Raw genomic sequence first — 19,066 nt, 5'->3', positions numbered from 1 at the left:
CCTGATCCTGGTTTGGTGCCTTGCACTTCTGGCTTGACCTCAAACTTGTCTCATCACCATGAATTTGCCTATTGGCCTGATCTCTCAACTGACCTGACTCTGGCTGCCATCCTTGGGCCTGCCACGCTCACCGTGTTCATGTACTGCGGGACTGGACTTTGGCTGGTGAGGCCCATGCAGTGATGGCCTTGTCATTGTGCTCAGCTCACCATCCTGTAGGAAGYAACTGGCCTACACTGCTCCCTGATGCCCTTCTTTCTTCTGATAGTGCACCTTTAGCGCTCTAGAATAGCTTCTCTTCTAGATCTACACTTTGCTCTCTCTTTAGAAGAATGGCTGTTTTCCCATATAGCTTTGTTTTTGAACAAATAAGCATGCTTTTCTCCTTGAAACATAGTAGTGCCATTCACAAATACACTAATAACTTTAGGTGATTATGTAGTCATAGTGTTCTGGACTTCATAAAATAGTGAGTTTTGATTAAATGGGTCACTTAAACTGGTGCTTCTATGATTCTTTCCTTTCGACAGCTTAAAATATTTTAAAATCTTCAATTAAAGAGAGATAAAAGAATTAGTTTTAAGTTCAGCTCTTGACAGTCCGAGTTTCTGAAATATCTTTCCTATTAATGGCATGGAAACCTATACAAGGTAAACATTGGCTTTTCTCCATATATAGAAGCCTTCTTCTGGATGCTGAGTTACTTAAAGTTTGCAGGTCATTGTAAGGCGTTTTTTTTCCTTTATGAGCCAGGGGTTTATTCAGTTTACTAATTTTGAATTACTGCTGGTTTTCTGTTTTAGCCTACCTGTTATTTTCTCAGGTACTGAACAAGCTCTGAATTGTACTCACACTGTATAAACTTCCATAGAAAAAAATCTTGCAGTGCCACCCTGGTCTACATTGGAATTTTCCATCAGAAATGATGAATGTCCAGTTAAAATTTTGAATTGTGTGTTGTTTTAGCTATCAACAGGTTAGGCCACCAGAAGAAGCAAGTTCAGTAGATGAGACCCAAATTGAAAAACTTCTTTTTAGAGACTGTGAGCATAAAGTGAATATTCTTGTATCATAGGTAGACCTAAAGTTTTAGTCCTTCAATGGTTGAAAAGGTAAATTGTGTAAAAGATCACTTCAAAGAACCTGAGTCATCACAAAGGACCCTTATCCCACAGACTAATGTCTAGGGGAACTTTAGGCTTCGATCTTTCTTTCTCAGTAAATGAAATGGGTGTATCTTGTYCTTGTTTTCAGTCCTGCTTTAGAACAATTTGCTTTATTTTTACTAGCAATTAGCATAAGTTTCAGCAAAAAAAATTTGAATGTCGGATTTGGCAAATTTATGTACTTACTTAAAGGTGTGCTGTCACATAAAATTACTTTCTGAATTCAGAGGTTAAGTGTTGGGTTTTCTTTTGAAGTGAAAGAAAAAAGCAGGTTTGATTACTAAAACGATCCAGTTTGCTTGACATACTGTAGAAGCAAACAGAGAGGCGGGAAAAAAAAAAAAAAAAAAAAAAAAAAAAAAAAAAAAAAAAAAAAACTGCCAAGACAACATTTTTAACACTTACACCAGACAAACTGTTGGATTTCAAATTGGCAAACAGTCTGTTATGACAATCCTTTGATGGAACATCTCATACAGAGACAACTATCAGGGAAACTCATCTCTTAGCAAGTGGGGCTTCTAATCAAGAAGATGATGATGCCACTCAAATGTAGATCAAAAAGGATTCGTAGAAATAAAAGGCTTGATTCCACAGTCAAGTTTGTGTGGGTAAAGCCAATTGCAGAGTAGAATCTTAAAGATAGGAGGAGATTTCCTAGCATTCTTGACAGTACTGAATAGTGCTGTATATGTAATCAGAAATAAACTTTTATTCACTTGCTGTTGTGGTTTTGCACTGTGCCACTTCCAGGTTTCTCAACAATGGAGGGAATATAGTAGTTATAAGCAACCTTTGTTTTATACCAGAATGATCCAATTTGCATTCTACAACCTAGGTGATTAGTTAGGTAGCCTTCATTAGCTGCTTAACTGAAAGCAGCTCAAATAATCAGCATCACACAGTTGCTGGAGGCTTCTGGCACTTTTTGATCCTACATCTGCATACCCTTGCTTCTGGAGAAAGGTTCGTAAGAGTCTGACTTAATCCCTGAATATGTGTACAATGGACTCTGTACTGTAAGAGTTAGGGGAGGAATCCTGCTACCTGTTTCTTTCAAGCTTTTTCCTTTGCTTAAAATACTTTCAGGTATTTCAGAGGTCAGGATGTATTTTAGAGGTTTTTTTGTTTATTTGTTTGTTTTTGCTCAGTAGTGCCAATCATGTATTATTAATAAAGGCACAAGTCTGGACTTTAAAATCCTAAGTAACATAATTATGACTTGTAATGTATGCTGAAGTTCTCAGATGGCATTCAAGCATCTGCATCTTCAAGGGAAATACTATGGTATTGCTAACAAAATTTTAAGCACTAGCAATCACAGTATTCAGAGTTTGTATTTGCTACTTGAATTACTTTGAACTGACACATTATATTAAGGACAGTTATATACAAACACTTTGTTTTTGCGGAAAGAACACATAGTGGTTGTGACACTAGGGTCTAGTTTAGGAGATTTGGCTTTTCCTTTTCTGTCACAGACTTTCTGTGTTAGCTTGAGAAAATCAATGTTCTACCTAAGCTGTGGAACATTTACGCTGAGAGGTAATCTTGATTCTTGAGTTAGATCAGGATTTTAGCCAGTGAGCCACACACAGTGAAAGTACTGCCTTATATCACAAAAATGTTCAGAGAATTAAAGACTTTGAAGCACTTCGAGATCTAATCAGAAATGCGACAAATTATTTTTAATTATGGTTAATTTGTTCCTTGACTGGCTGTACATAATTCTTAGCATGAGATTCTGTGATACAATGGGTAATGAGGACCAAATAGGTAGCTAAATATGGTTTTCTATGATTGTGGGTATGGAATTCACCTACAATGTATTTTCAGCAAAGTGTGCATAAAATTAACTTTCACAGAAAAGATATTCAGCTAGACATATTGGAACAAAAGCTTTAATTAGTGCTTATAATCATGATATATCCTTAATGAGTGACGGGTGCTCTTGTTCGTGTGCTATTCCTACAAGCCCTCCTTTCTCACTCAGGTAGGTTCAGCTAACAAAAATGTATGTTGTTGATGTAATCAAACAAGTGGTTTAAGAGAAAAGAACTTTCCAAATTCCTATTGGGTTCTACACTTTAAAATTTTGTTGCTGAACAGCAACAAGACTGCTTAAACTTTAAATCATTTAAATGGGTATGTTACACCTACAGCTGAATGAATAATTCAGTTCCTAGTCAGTGTCTGACTTTGATAGGAGGAAAAGAGGAGAGTCCCCAAGGGTCTGATTATGTGAATCTCAGTTCAACTGAGGGGGAGGGGAAGGCTAATTAATTACACATTGACAGTGGGGAATACTTTAAAAAAATCCACTTAAGTACTGTATTTGTTAGGTATTGCTGATCATAGCTGAAAGTATAGTACCAAGGCAACCATACTCTTGAAAATTTAACCCTTTGAGGGCTTTTAACAACAGCTTGAAATTAAAAGACCAAAAAACAAGCACCTGGATTATGTTTCATTAGATAAATGCTTGGGATAAAGAATGATTCATCACCTGCTGATGTCAGATTCATTACTGATGCAATTGCAATGTCAATTTCTTTTCTCCTCTATGTTATTTTCAGAGATTTTCTTTCTGAAAGCAGTGCTGAGCTGGCTGCATCTCCTGGAGAGTTGAAGCAACATGGTAGTATTACCATTGACACCAGAGATGCAAATTATTTTTCTCTTGGCACCAGAAAGATTTGTGCTGCCAAGAGAACTATCTGTAGATTAAGCTTTTTTAAAAAATACTGTAAACTATTTTAGTAGCAGCAAATTATTGTTGCTTGGTGGTACATGCTCTCTGGGTCTTTTTAATGCCCCTGGGTCAGAATTGCAACATGCTTTCCAGTGTACATGTATGGTCATTTTCTGAAGGAATCAAGCCCTCTTTTATAGTGAGACCATTTCCATTCTCTGCAGAACAAACAAGAACTGCAATTGGGAATGATTTTCTGAAATAGCTCTGGAATTATCGCTGATAAAAAACCTACCAATTCACAAACAATTTTTTTAATGACTGCTTTTGTCTTGTATTCCCATGTGGGTTTATTATTCTTTGTCATTTTCTTTTCTAAAAATTGAACAGACTTTGATCCTCCATTGCCCTGCTTCTTTARTGAAGCAATGTGCTTTCTAAAAAAACGGATTATTTCATTCCTGAATTGGCTGTGACTTGGTATGTGTTTGAGAAGATGGTAATTATTGATTCTTTGCACATTAATAAGCATTCCTATCTCCAGCAGGGAAAACACTTGGAAATGTACTGTTGTATGTCGGTGTCTTTTACAACATCAGTTACTATGGATATATCATCAGTAGCTATCAGTATCTCAACAGATAGCTCAGTAAGTGCAGCCACCTAACAAGAGCTTAGTTTGCTATATTTAATCCATGTCAGTTTATGATGGAATTGTTTCCTTTCACAGTAAATGATAGAGGAAGTTTGAACTTTTGAAATACTAACACTCATCACTACTGTCTGCTATCTATATCTGTATGGATAGGTATCATACACATGTATGATCTGTAGTTTGTAAAACATTTCAGAGTACTCCRAGACAAAAGTTTGCATGTTTTGGATTGGATCCTTCAGTTCAACTGCATGATATTTATTGGAAGTTTTGGGGCAAAGGAAAAGTCTAAGCCTTTAAGGCTTCTAGGAAAAAAAAAGCCAACCTAAAGGACCATAGATGCCAGGCTTTTCTGTTTCCTTGAGGCTTCTTTGTTGTCTGTACAGCGCGTTACATTGCTGCTGCATCCTTCTTATTTGAAGTCCATTCTTACCTTTTCTCCCATTTTAGTCCTCCATCTTGTAAAAAGCAGGGAACAAGCACCGTGGAGCCTGGTACAGCATCCTCACATCCCTCTTCAGTCAGAGGAATCCTCTGTAACTTACTAACTTACACTGGAAGGAAGAAAAACCCATTAAATAAAACAAAATTTAGTAAAAAATATTCCAAAAGTTAAAACGTTCTCACCAGCAAAAGATTCCTTGGAAATTAGAACCCTTCTGGAAGGGGCAGTGTTAGGAGATATCTCTTGATTTATCCTGAGTTCCATCATCACGGAAAACGAAAATAACATGAACATATGCCCTGGACTCACTTTCCAATTCCAGCAACAAGTTGCAAAACATTATGCTTTCCTATTAGTTGCTTTTGGAAAGAAATGGCATCTTGCTTGCAGATAGCTGTTTCATGGAGGGGCCAGCTCTGTTGATTTTGTCTGTTCCCCAGTATGTTCCAGATTTGCCACTCTGAATAACAGCCTTTTCCATATTCAGCAATTTGAGAAATCTGTGCTTTTAAAACAAGAAAATTATTTCCTTTTGGTTCTAGCAATCCCTCTTTCTGAAACATTTCAGAACTTTTCTACCTGTTATTTTATTTTATTTTTTTTTTTAATCTCAGGAAACCTGTCAAAGATATTGCATCTCTGTTAGAGGACCATTAAAATATTTTTGTCTTGGAGATAATATTTTACTGTTCTGAATATTGGAATGTAATGACTGTCCTTTGGAAAATAGTATGGTCTTATTAGATAGCCAGAAGGGCCACGAAAGGATTACGCATTCCTTTGCACTGTCTCTCTGGAGTACAAAGATGTCTCACATTAGTTTGACTCTTCACTTAATTGTCTGTTATCTTGCATCCTCATTTATCAGTTACATAATAATACCAATGATATTATTGAATGAAAATTTTTGATTTGGTCCATAAAACACAAATGTAGGAAACCAGTTTCCATAATCAAAGGACTTTCTATGCAACAACAGAAAATGATGCCACCCTCTGACTCAGTTTCTTCATCTGTAAAATGTGATCAGTAGAACCTCCTCAGTACTATTATATTACTTAGTAATCTAATGTAAAAGGATATTCATCTGCTGCACTACAAAATAATCAAATTTGAGGATAATTATTAATTGGAGGACTAAATCTATGAAGTAAGCTAGAGAGTAGGGGTCTTTTTTGTTTTTCATATACGAACTTCACTCATTTAAATAAGGATCTAGAAACTGGAAGAAAGTAGCTGTTTCAGGTACAAGACTGAGATTGAAGAAATCTGAACTGCATTCTCAATTCTAGCACAGACTGTCCGTGATCTTGGACAAACTTTTAGTGGGTAATAATCCTTCTGCTGTTTTAACCTGAGTGAGAACAGTCTATATTTTAGTGCATGTACAGTAGCAGGTACAATAGGTACTAGTGTCAGTTGAGGTTTTAGAATATACTGTAACATCAAAGTTGATAACAGTGTTCAAAGTAATTTAGTTCTGGATTAAAATATACCTGGCAGGAGAGCAGGGTAATTACTTACTCTTTAATATAGGTAGGGGAAGTGTTCTCCCTCACAGCTATTATTGTTGATGCCTGTTATTTCAGAACTCCTGAACATGATCATGCCTCACTGTGGCACAGCTTCCACAATGAGGTCACCTGCAGCTTGGAAGTACAGCTGTTTCGCTTGCCTTCATTTTTAATTCATAGGATTGTTGGGTTTGTTTTTTTTTTTTTTTTTTTTATCTGCTCTTTATTCTGCAAGCCCTTTTTGGGCACATGGATGCCTCGAGCAAGCTTTGTATGCCAGGGAATTATGGGTCCAGAGCTTCTGCAAATCTGCATCCCAGCCAAACCCTTTGAAAGATGCTTATTTTGAATGCCATGCATTTGGCTCACATACTCCCTTTCCTCCCTCTCTCCCCCCTTCCTCCCCACCCTTCCTATTTCTTCCCCCCTTTTTCTCCTACTTTTCTCCCTCTTTCCCTCCCTTTCCCCTCTCCTCTCCCCCTCTTTCCCCCTTCCTCCTCCTTTCTCTCCTTCTTCCCCTCCCCCCCCTCCTCTCTTCCCCTCCTTCCGCCAAGCCTTCTCCCCTTTCCTCCCCCTGGAGTAAGGCTATGCATTGTAGTCTGTATGCAGACTAATGTCTGTAAGGCTGCACGTAGTCTGTAAATTCCCACCTGAGCACCACCAGTGCATTAGACAGGTTTTCTCACATTCGGTTCCTCCAGCCCTATGATTTCTATCCCATTGCTCCAGCAGCGGGGTTTACGTCCTTTCCCCTCTATTTTATTCCTCACTCCTTCTCTTTTTTTTWAAATATTAAAGCTCTCTGGATTTCCCTAGTGAATCAGAGTGTATGTAAAGTGCTGGTTACTTGTAGCTGGAGGCTGTTTTCCCCCTTTGATGGACTGTAAGCATTTTTTTCTAAAACTGTCTCTTCTTTCCCTCATTCCTTCTGCCCCCCAACCCAGTCTCAGCAAGCTCAGATGCACATAATGACATCCAATCTGTTCAGGAAAAGAAAAAAACGGGAGAGGGAGAATATTTCCCTTTGATTTTTACAGAAGCTGCGTTGGCAGAGAACCCAACTCAGGGGTGGGTGGAAGGGGAACCAAAAATCAAATTTGTGATGCATGGGCGTACTCTCCCCTGGGGTGGTGCCAGTCGGCACAGCAGCCAAGGCCAACAGAGAAGCTTTGCAGGTTTCATCTGTGTGCCCAAGGCATCCTCCTTCCCGGCGTATTACTATCTCCATGCAAACACACACCCACAGTCTGGGGTTAATTTAATTTAAAAATGACATTAGAGATAACACAGGCCGGCTCATTAACACTAGACAAAGCACATGGATCCCTCTGTAAAGACAGCAAGATTAAGACTCAGGAAGAGAGGAGGTCAGCATCCAGGTGATTTTTTCAGTCCAGCATTTAGTTTTTGAGCTCAGGTCCATTCTCATATGAGAAGGATATGATTTGGTTAAGAATGACAGGAGAGAGAGAAAGGAAAGTGAATCTAGCAAAAATTGTAAGTCAGTTCAATGAGGTCACAGAATCACAGAACAGCTGAGGTTGGAAGGGACCTGTGGAGATCATTTAGTCCAACCGCCACTGCTCAAGCAGGGTCACCTAGAGCAAGTTGCCTAGGACCCTGTCCAGACAGCTTCTGAACATCTCCCAGGATGGAGACTCCACKGCCTCTCTGGGCAGTAATCAGTCACCCTCACAGGAAAAGAAAATTTCTGTAGATTCAGGCRAAACCTCCTGTGTTTCAGTTTATGCCTGTTGCTTCTCATGGTGTCACTGGGCACCACTGAAAAGAGTCTGGCCCCATCCTCTTTATGCTCTCCTTCAGATATTTAAACACATTGATAAGATCCTCCCCCTCAGTCTTCTGAGATATTTCAGCTCTTATCTGCCATTTCCTTTTACAGTTTAAAAGCTGCCTTAAACTCACACATACAGAATTTTACTAATGTAAATAGATTCTGACTTGCCCCAGGCCTGCACTTCTGCATTCCTACACAGATGCTGCTATGCTTGCATTGCATATCTGACCATCTACTTTTCCAGAGTTTGTGCCCCCTCCTGGCCTTCCCATTCAGGCTGGAGTATTTTCTTCTGTTATAGGCTTTAGATATGTTTTGATCAAAACCTACTAGTTACATTGAGGTGTACTGATTTCTATTCTAGGCAGTAGTGTTATACAACAGTTAACTATTAGGACCAAACAACATATCTCATGGGTAACCAGAGTCTCCAAAATGAAATATTTTAGTGCCTTAGTCCACTGGATCTACTGCTATCTGTGCATCATTTCATTATGATAGTCGTATCTCATGGATATCATGGACAGAGCAAAAATAACTTCACAAAACCAGCAATAATTTGCCATGCTTATCTCTCTAGTGAAACTGATACTGATATTCCCTTTAGAATCTCACCTGCCACCCCATGCCATGCTCACCTGATTAACAATCAAGACGGCACAGAGGTTGGCTTGTTGTTCAGTTAAGTTTTGCAACATGGCAGGATTCATGGTATAGGGGAGACAAAGTACTGCTGATCCCAACTGTGAATGAGAATGGGAGCCTATTTCATGGGGAAGTCTCCTTCAATTCTGRCTGAATATATTCCAGCTAAAATGATGATGCAGCCTAGTCTGAGGGCCATGGGGAGTGATAAACACTGAAAGCGAATTTTGAACGACAGCAGAATCCAGATTGCCATAGAAATTAACAGTATTGTTATTAGGTACTTAATTAATGAGAGCTAAAATTAGAATGTTGATCTTCTTTAGGAAAAGCAGTCCACAAAACTAGTCATTCTCATGGGGCGTACATGTCCTGCATGCTCTATAAAAGAGAGAGCATTTACACTTTTTGCATTTAATACCTAAGCTGATAAAAGAACCTGGTRGGATGTGACTTCATGTCTGCCCAGAGATGGTCTCCAGGAAAAGAGTAGGAATATATATGTTCCAGGAAGCAATATGCATTGCAAAGTCATTTGTGACCAACTGCAAAGACATAATGCCAGGACAGTCTCATTGGCTGGGATTTTCCTTGGCTGAGACCCATCTGCAGATGCAAAGCCAAGCAAAAGTCAGGGCTGTCAGCTAGAGACAGGCTCATCTGTCCATAGTCACTGTCAGGTTTCCAGGTTAAGGACTTTGTGCTGAGTTGAATCAGTGGTGGCTGATCTGGCACAGGAACACAGTTCTTTTTGCAGGTGTAATCCTGATGTTGGGCTTCTGACTGCCTCTGCTCCAAAGGACCTAGGAGATTCCTCTGCCTTTCAATAATTAAATTCATAATCCCTATAAAGACAGATGAGCATTCTTCTTATTCTCTGAATGGGTCACCAAGGCATGCAAAGGTGAAAGGGTTTTCCTAGGACATAAAAGAAAGCGTATGGAATAGAAGCCTGACATCCCCTGATGATGATCAGAAATACCTATTCAATTCATGRTGATTTTAAAGGCATTTGAAGAGCTCTGGATCAGGCCCCAAGATCGTGGTGACTTTGCAGGCAAACACAACTAARCAGCTGTTATGTACTTAATTGTGGCCAGTTTTAGACATTAAATTCTGTTTTACTCCAAGGCAGGGCAGGGGATCATGCAGGACAGACATCAGTTCATAAAATAATACAGAATAATTGTAAGCTCCATTTTATATGTTTCCTTTAATTGTTCACAATATTAGACTAGAATCTAAAGATTTCAAAAAAGGCAGAACTGCTGTGCTGCTGAATGTTAAACATAACATGAGAGGCAGCCCCAGCCATAATGAATTTGCAGTCTAAATAAATACACAGTGTAAGACAATGGGTAGGAAAAGACACACATGTTCAGAGTTCTGTCCCCAGGAAGATAGAACCAGGCTCCTCTTGCTGTCTAATCAGGACCACATGGCTTCTCAGCTTTTCTTTAAAATTCTCTTATTTGTCTCTGGTGTCTAGAACAGTTTTGTTGGTTCAGTGTGGTTGGGGAATGGACATGGCTATAAACCTGGCTCACTTTTGAGAGAAGAGTAACCTGCAAGTTTAGTACTTAGTCACAGTTGTTCAATCTCTGAATACCTTCATTCCTATTTATGCCACAGTGGGCTGACATCTGTCCTGGGGCTGGGGACATTTTATTTGTCATCTGCAAAGTCCTGTGGGGACTCAAGCCAGTCATGGCCAGATGGACTGTAGCCAGAATTGCTGGAAAAAACAAATCACTAAGTCCCTTTTTATTTATTCCTCATAACAGATACCTGGYTTCAGCACCCATCTAGATGACGATTAAAACCCTTGTGCTAAACTCCCTCCCCACTCTCTCACAGCCCTGTCCCTTGAATAAGATTCCAGAATTCAACTAACTCATTCAATTACAGAGTGAGAGTAAATTGGCTTTCAGTTTTCTGCATAGGTGTGTGTGTGTGTGTACATGTATCTATAAATAAACAGATTAATATTCTGATAATTAAATTGCTATCCTCCTTTTCTCTGCCTTAGGAGCATCTTGTCTCCCTCCAGCAGAACAGTGAGCCAGAATGAAATGTCTGCTTCCTGGTAAGTGCTGTCAGCATAGCAGCTGGGGAGAAGAATATCTCAGGGAAATGCACAAGTGTACTGGCATTTACTTTTTTCCTGGGAATATTTATACAGGACAGACCTCAGAGCACAAGTGCATTTGATCTTCTGTCAACTAAGAAAGGGAAATTAGGATGTGACACAAGCTGTCCTGTGCATTCTTTGCTTGCAGAGTCCCCACTCTCTGCCATGTATGGATCCCAAGTCTCTGAAGGCTACTGTGATTGAATCATCAGGTATGATGCTTGCTTGTGGGAGGCAAATAACCCTGCAAGCTTTCTGTAGAGTAAGATTAACTGATCACTGATCTGACTCTTCTGCTGCTTTTCAGGTCCGTGACTGTTCAGAACCACTTGGCTCATTGATCCTGATTTCTGTAACTGAGAAAAGGTTAATAAGCAGCTTACCACAAACTACYGTCCTTCCTCCTCTCTCTCCACAACCTACACAACTCTTTTAAAGATTACAAGCATGGGGGAAACACTATGACTTTCTGCGAAGACCAGGGAACTGTCAGTCTGGGCTCTATTCAAAACTGTCACTGGGTTTTTTCTTTGGTTTATTCTGCATTATCAACACAAAATTCAATTCTGATGGATACTCAGTATCTCATAATCACTCTCAGAATGCTTCTCTGTAATTGGCTTTAGTGCAGAGAGCTACTAAAGCTTTCTAGGACCCTGCACTTTTCAGTTCAGCTGTTTATATCTGGACTTCATTTTGTTATGCTTCTACAGTGTTTTATTTGTTGAGCATAAACCAGGACCGTGTAGTTGTTACGATCATATTGATACAATCTAGTAAATAGGATCTGGATGTGAACTAACTCTTCTTTATTCTGCAAAGTAAGTTTACAGCTAATGAAGTTTTGCGTGAAGTCAGCAGCTGAGTTTTACTAGGTCTACTGCTATGCTATAGTTCCACTGCAGGTAGCTAGCTTGCCTGAGGAAGAGGGAGCGTGTTAGGATCACTCAAATATCTGTGCCAGCCTCTTGTTCCCCTGTTAGGGTTATCAAACTTGCCAGTGCTAATCCAGAATTAAATTTCAAAAATGAAATATTGTTTAACTGGTTATATGCAAATGTCTGTACAGGAATGCTGCAAACCCTGCTGGGTTGCTCTAACTGCTTGTTTTCTACCATATGTCCTCCTTAAAGAATTAAGAGACAATTCCTAGAAAATGAGTTTATTTGTGCTTTCATCATCAGATGCACATCACCAAAGCAGTGAAGCTTCTTTTGAGTCTAGCGATGAAAAATAGGCTTCTCAACTAGTCAATACACAGGGCTGCATGCTAGGACACTTAGCTTCCTGTGGGACCTTGGGGAAGTTAGAGCACCTTGGTATCTCAGTTTCTCTCTCTGCAGAACACATAATAACCTTTCAAGGAATGACATTATTCGCAGTACGCTTTTGTCCTCTAGTCCCTGCAAAAAAATAGCTGTCACCATTTATCAAAGATACAGCCCTTTTTTCTTTTCTCAGGCAGATTTCCTGTAACTTCTCTGAGAGGTTTGCCTGATCAAGTAGTGAGTAAAACCTAAATCAGATTTTTATTTAGCCATGACTTGCAGTTTCTGGATTTCCCCAACTCTTTCCTCCCTAAACACTAAACATCCCCATGCTCCCATTTCTTGTAAACTTTTCAGAGTATCTCTTTCTATTTAAACCAACTTTCCATGTTCTAAAGATTAAATGTCCAATGATCACAGTGGTGTACATGACAGACAGCAGCATAGATCCCACTGCTTAGTAGCATTCCCTTTACTAGGTAGATGCCTGGCTCTGCACTCATGGAGTGAAGGACAACAGCTACTGTGCAACATTTCTAAAGGAAACTAGCACCAGTGTCTGCCATGCTGTCTCACTCTCATTTCATGCAGAAACCAAGCCTAATCATACAAAGATCTCCTGATGGCTGCTGTCTGAAACACTGACTACTGTATTTCCTGTGTGTATGAACCTGGGGCCATGAACTCAGCATCTGTGTGCTGGGGGGGAGAGGGAGGAAGAGGAAGGCATGAGTTGGTAGTCATGCAAGAGGCTGGTTTGCTTCCCAACATGCTGTTTCCATCAGAAGTGATATGCTGAGTTATTAACAGCTCCTTTCCACAGTTAGTAACATCAGACAGGGGAAACCTTTGTTCCTGTTTGCAGGGCAAAGGCTATAGGAGGAATTACGAAACACAAAGATGAGAGCAATCTGGCATTGTTCCACCAGCACACACTGTTTTATTAATAGGAGTTGCACGTGTTGCTGAGCTATGGAGACAGTCAAACCCTGCAGCAGTGGCAGCAAGCCGGRACAGTCTACTTACTGCTGTCGTTACCACCATCATACAAGGCAAACTGATGTCCTTGTATGAGGATGTAGTGGAAGTGAAAAAGGAATAAAAGTAGAGAGGTTGATCCAAGCAGGAAGCCAGAACCAAAAATGTTAGCCAACTGTGAAAAAACTTCCAATATGTGAGGGTAGACTTCTCAAACCTTTTACAGCAAGCACATTTGCTTCACAGAAGAGCACAAATCATGGCTCCGCTGACTTTACCATTTCTTCAGTAAGTGCTTGCTTAAGCAAGTAACACTCCCTGTCCATGTCAGGGGCTTTCACAATTCTCACTGCTAAACTATCTGACTGTCTCACAAGATGTAATGAATTTATGTACTCCATATCCTTGTTAAGTAGGAGAGAATTATTCTCCCTGCATTTCAGATAGATAGGAATCTGACACTCAGGAAAGCTAAATCAGTTGGCAGAACTCATGGAAAATCTGTGTTGACAAAAGAGGGTGAACACAGTTCTGCCAGCTGCTGTATTAGCTATAATCATGGCACTGGCCTTCACTGAGCTTTGTTAAGCAGCTCTGACATTTCAACAGCAGAGGTGCCAGAATCCAAAGTTTTAAAATACCATTTTGGATATTTTGTGATTTTTGAATACTTCAGTTTTCCCATATTACATTCTCAATGGTTCACCATAGTTCATCATTTATAGCAAATATGGAACCTATACATATTGTTAATTATTTCAGCTTAAGTTAGGTCAGTTTCTTGGTTACAAATAAGTTCCATTTCTACTACAGATTTTTTTCCTGATAGGTTTTATTCCTCTACTTTTAGGTAGAACTGCAGGCAGCCAGTCAGTTCTTACAATGAAGCAAGCTCATCTTTTTTCATTTATCTTTTTTCATATTTATTTGCTTTTTAGGAAAGGTTGTAATAGCTGGGACTGCTACTCATAACCCTATCTAATTTAGGCTAATTCTGTGCAATTTCTGTATACAGACAAGTTCAAAGGACAGAAAAACTAACAATAACCCCCTGTATTTGGTAGGGTTTTCATCACATTAATTATTGGAAAAAACAAGCTCATCCCACATTATTAGATGGCTTAACATTCCTTCTCCTGGTTAGGAGCTGATCACTTTGCTATTCTGGAAACAGCACTCCACATACTACTTGTTTTTTCTTCGTAGCTGATGTGCACCAAATTGTTTCTGTAGTAAACATCATCTCTACTCTGTTCTCATTAGATTATTCCCCACCTATGTATTTTTTTCGTAGGTCTTCACCCATAAAATGATCTGCTATAATACAAGCTATCCCAGTGAGCCCATTGAAATTTGCAGTTATATGGGTGAGGCTTATCGAATTTGACCCCAAGCTATTTCTACTTCAGTCAGTCAGTTACTTTCTAGTCCTACAATGAGGCAGCATGACAATACAACAGAGCAAGCTAGGAAGATTTGATTCACTAGCACAGATTCCTCTGTCCATCATTGCCTATTTGATTTAAAAATATGTACATGCCAAGGGGCTTGATATGCCTCTTGTGCCCCATTTAGCATCTGCTGAGCATCCCAAAGCAGCCTGCAAGTGTAAAACCAGTCACTGGAGGATAGATTTGATAGAGAGAAAAAACAAAGCAATTGATGCCCTCTGGCTTCAAAAGTCTGTAAACTAATTCTTGCTGACTACAGGCAACAAAGCAATTTATGGTAACATGGTTGAAAGTTCCTTTTATTTCAAAGCTGTTAAACTCTTTCTAGCACTTTATATAAGGCAAAGCCAGTGAGCTTGCTGGGTTCCCAAGGTCTCAGCCCAAGAAGTTTTAAACAGGAGTCAAAAAGACATTAAACAGGGGGTAGGAATCAGGAAAACATAAAACAGAATTTAAAGTTTAGCACGGGGACATGAAGCACTCAGTAAAGAAAAGGCATTTTTTTCATGTGTTACAGATTTCATTTCTATGACATTTCCCTTTTGGCTAGACCTTCAGTATAGCTCTTTCTGTGGTTGTGGCCCTCTATGTCCAAAGAATGAAGTGCACTCTGCATATGGAAGCTGGGGTGTTTGGAAGCAGGTGTTTGGAAAGTGGTAGTCAGATTATTTTATTTTAAGGCTCTATTGCAGCAAAAGGCAGGAAAACAGACAGGGGGAGAGCAGTGAGTGGTTCATTGGCATCGTTTGTCTGCCACAGCAGGTTCAGCACTTAAATTTGAGTGACTTCTCTCTCCAGATGGTTGGTGGGAGCTGACTACCCAGATCTTTGCATAGCATGCTCCATAATGAAAACGTATGGCATCACTTGCTATCCTTTAAAAGCTTTTTTCTTCAACCCTAGTATAACTCACTGCATTACGGATCCCTTCTTTGCCTGACGAAAAAAAAAAAAAAAAAAAAATATCTGTCATATGCCTAACCAGGGACTCCTAGGTAGGAGTTCCTTTATTTCAAGACAGAGTAGCTCATGCTTTTGCAATTGCAGAATCCTACAACAATACARTCTTCCTGACCTTTTGACACTGCCACTACTGCTCCTCACTTCCACTTTAACTGAGGCTCATTTCTCTCCGAAATCGTGTCATAAAATGATTCTGAAAAAGGCAGAGGATTTACACTGGTGAAAAAAAAGCTTGTTCTCTGAGCATGCAACTATACTGATTCTGAAAAAGAAGCAACTTAGGAATATATACTAATCAGAAAAAGTACCTCTCCAAAAAACATGTTCTAGAGAAATTGATAGAATTACCTTAATTTTGCATACTGTATTGTTTGTTTGTATACTTTTCTCTGACCTAAATATTTAGTGTAACTGGTGATTCATACATAGTCACCAATTCTAGGAGAACTAGAAACTCAAATAATCTAAAATATGTATCTTTATGTCCCCTCACAAAGCAACAATTTTATTCTGGAAGGTAAACAAACTTACAGAGACACAATCTTCAGAGATCAGTATCTTCAGTATCTTGTCTGGAGCACTCACATTACTAAGACCTACTTATCTTCAATATAAAACTGTTTCTACTTTCTGTAACTTTATTTTCTAGATAGGAAAAACTACAGCATTGCCACCTTTAATATGTCCCCATAGTCTTTGGAATATCCCAGTGACTTTGGTGGGGGGAGGTCCATACTATATCAGTATTTTTTGCATAGAAATCATTAAGCAAACTGAGAGTAGTTTGTACTCTGGTGACTCCTTCAGGCAAAAGGAAGTCTGAGTTCCTAGAGAGCAGTTCCCATGATATGCTTAACCTCAGCTTATGTGTTACACACAAAATTTGTGACGCACTGGATTCCCCTTACTTCCCCTACTTCTTTTTTTCCATCTGAGATGTGGTGTGAGCTGTGGAATGCAATCAGTGAGAAAAATATGCAGGAAATAGAAGCCATAAACAAAAATGATTGGTTGAGTCTCAGTGAGGTCTGGAGTGCAGTTGTTGAAACAAACCACTGATGACCCAGAAAGATCTGAAGCTAAGCAGAATGTTTTCAAGATGGAAATGTGGGACAAAGATGGCATAGATGAGCTGGTAGTGGTTTCATTTTTCTTTTCATAGACTATATTCCAGATGTAGCCTTAAAATAATAACAGCATATTGGACCCATAAGAGGACAAGCCTGAGAGTTAGGAAACTACCATCTATTGTGAGATGTACAATGTGACTTTCTGAACTTGGGAATAATGTTTTAAAAGATTCCAGTAGTCAGCTGGACACACATTATCGTAATAATTTAGGTCCTATTTTGAGATTTTTAAATACATACATTTATTAAGTATTTGTTATGGCATAAAAAAGAAGAAATTACTTGATGATAATGTCTAGATTGTGGTATGTGGGAGAGACTGTTCTTCCTAGCCTTAAAATCCTATCAGCCTGTATAAAAGTATATCAGCATATCCAGACATTCAGCATCCAAAATCTTCAGTTTTTATCCATTGGCACAAGCTTTATCCTTAGTAAATGGGGTATAACAAGAAGAGATTATCCTTTGTTCTCARTGGGAGCTACTTGATCTTGAACTTTTGAAAATCTGGATGCTTCTTACAGAAAACAGAAAAAAACATGTTTTTTGGATTCTGACTTTTGTTGTGGATGCTAACCAGTTTGAAAATTCTGACTTTCGTTATCTCAGGTTTTAAACAAGGACTAATGATTTTCCCCCCAACACTGTAAAGTATTTTGAGTCTTCTGAAGAAATTTCCCATAAATGCCAGCATTATAGTTAAATTAGAAGTCTGTAATTCAACCCATAAAAGCAGGGCAACAACTAGGACACTCTTCACTGTCTCACACTGGCCTAACAATACAGGTAGAGTCATCAAACAGGTATTTGTAGTTTGAGGACAGTTGAAACAGCCATACATGAAGGTGACAATGTGTTTTCTAGGGTCTGTATGACAGGGCTTCTAGGATCAGTTCACAGTTTGCTTTTCATTTTGCTATTTGATCTTTAGCAAGTTGCATCACTTTTCTGCCTCAGTCTTCCCAGCAATGAAATGCAAAGTGTATCTGTGAGGATATCTGGCATCTGTGAGGCCTAAAATTAAATCAGTAAAGGGCTTTGCTGATGATAGCATTCAAGAGCTGGATACTATATATAGGGACACTGCCAAGTTTCAGTTATTTTCTTTAAGTAGTAGGGAGCATAATGGTAAATATAATCTGGTTATGATAAATTGGATCCTTGTTTGTGACATTATACAGACTCAGATGTGACTGAAAGTCTTTCAGTTCTAACGGTATGAGTTTTAACATTAATTCCAATGGGAGTAAGATCAGGTTCTAAGATACCAGAGTGGTAAAAAGCTCTTTATCTCATAAGGCTCCTAGGCACCTTTAACTGGAATTAACCCTGTTTTTTTCCCTTCAGATATTCTCCAGCATTTGCAAAGGAAACTGCAGTAACAAATACGATTCTGCAGTAACACATTTAAAGTCCTGAAGCAAAATTCAGCAGTTTTGGAGGGACAGAATAAAATGGAAGGGGGTGGGGGAAGTGTGGTGGGAAGTATTTATAATCCCTTTAATATTTTAAAATTTAATTATTTCCAAATTAGGTTAGCGAGACTGACAAGGGTACTGCATCTAAAGTATGGAGCCCAGAGGCAGCACTGGAAAATGAAACAAGAAATTAGTAACAAAAAAACCTATTGCTTCAAGGCAACAGACTGGAACACTGACATTCCATTACTCCGTCTGTCTGCTGAATTCATTTAGCATCTGTGGCCTGAATAGGCTAGTTTCAAGGAGGCATGCTCCAGTTTTTCTGTGTAGGGGTGTTGGAAGGGGGACAGAGATTGCTAGAGGATTTCTCTTTGGAGAAAGCTATCTCTAAAAGGGGCACAGGATTTGTAGTTAACAAGGTGGAACAATGCTAACCCCTTCACAGTTGTAGTTACAGTAATATCTTGGAACATTTTGTAGTACCGTACACATTGTGGTTTGCATTGAGTGTTTGGGCCACTGCAGTTAGATTTCTGAGGGCAGCGCTGAAGCAGTCTTGTTGAGCCTACTGCATCCTGCTTTGTGTATGTAATTGAAATACTGGGTCTAAATCTGTTAAGGCATGACATCAGCCATCATTAAAGTGCAGCCATTTCAGGCAACTCTGTACTCAAGGTATTAAATGCCCACATTGTCAAAATGATCTCTCTCACCTTCTGTCTCTAAAAAGACAGTATTGTCCAGCAGCATAGCATTCCTCAACTCAAAACTGTCCTGGTTCAGGAGGAGTGCCACCCACAACATCACTG

The 19,066-nt window shown here is 39.2% G+C and overlaps 1 long non-coding RNA gene across 2 annotated transcripts in view; it reads left to right on the top strand.

Moving 5' to 3' along the window:
* LOC146594637 (uncharacterized) overlaps positions 1 to 19,066 on the top strand; it is a 136,692-nt gene that overhangs the window by 108,606 nt on the left and 9,020 nt on the right. The window contains exons 7-9 of one of the 2 annotated variants that reach the window (XR_014896132.1): positions 10,945 to 11,001; positions 11,098 to 11,258; positions 11,354 to 11,412. This is a non-coding gene — a long non-coding RNA (uncharacterized LOC146594637). Of the gene's footprint in view, positions 1 to 10,944; positions 11,002 to 11,097; positions 11,259 to 11,353; positions 12,168 to 19,066 lie in introns of those variants that run through there. The other variant, XR_014896133.1, reaches the window with a different exon arrangement.

The sequence above is a fragment of the Rhea americana genome, unplaced genomic scaffold (assembly GCF_003343005.1).
Source record: "Rhea americana isolate MKP2758 unplaced genomic scaffold, rheAme1 scaffold_254, whole genome shotgun sequence".
NCBI lineage: Eukaryota > Metazoa > Chordata > Aves > Rheiformes > Rheidae > Rhea > Rhea americana.
Note: the sequence above shows the minus strand (reverse complement) of the source record. Positions and strands in the feature narration are given on the sequence as shown.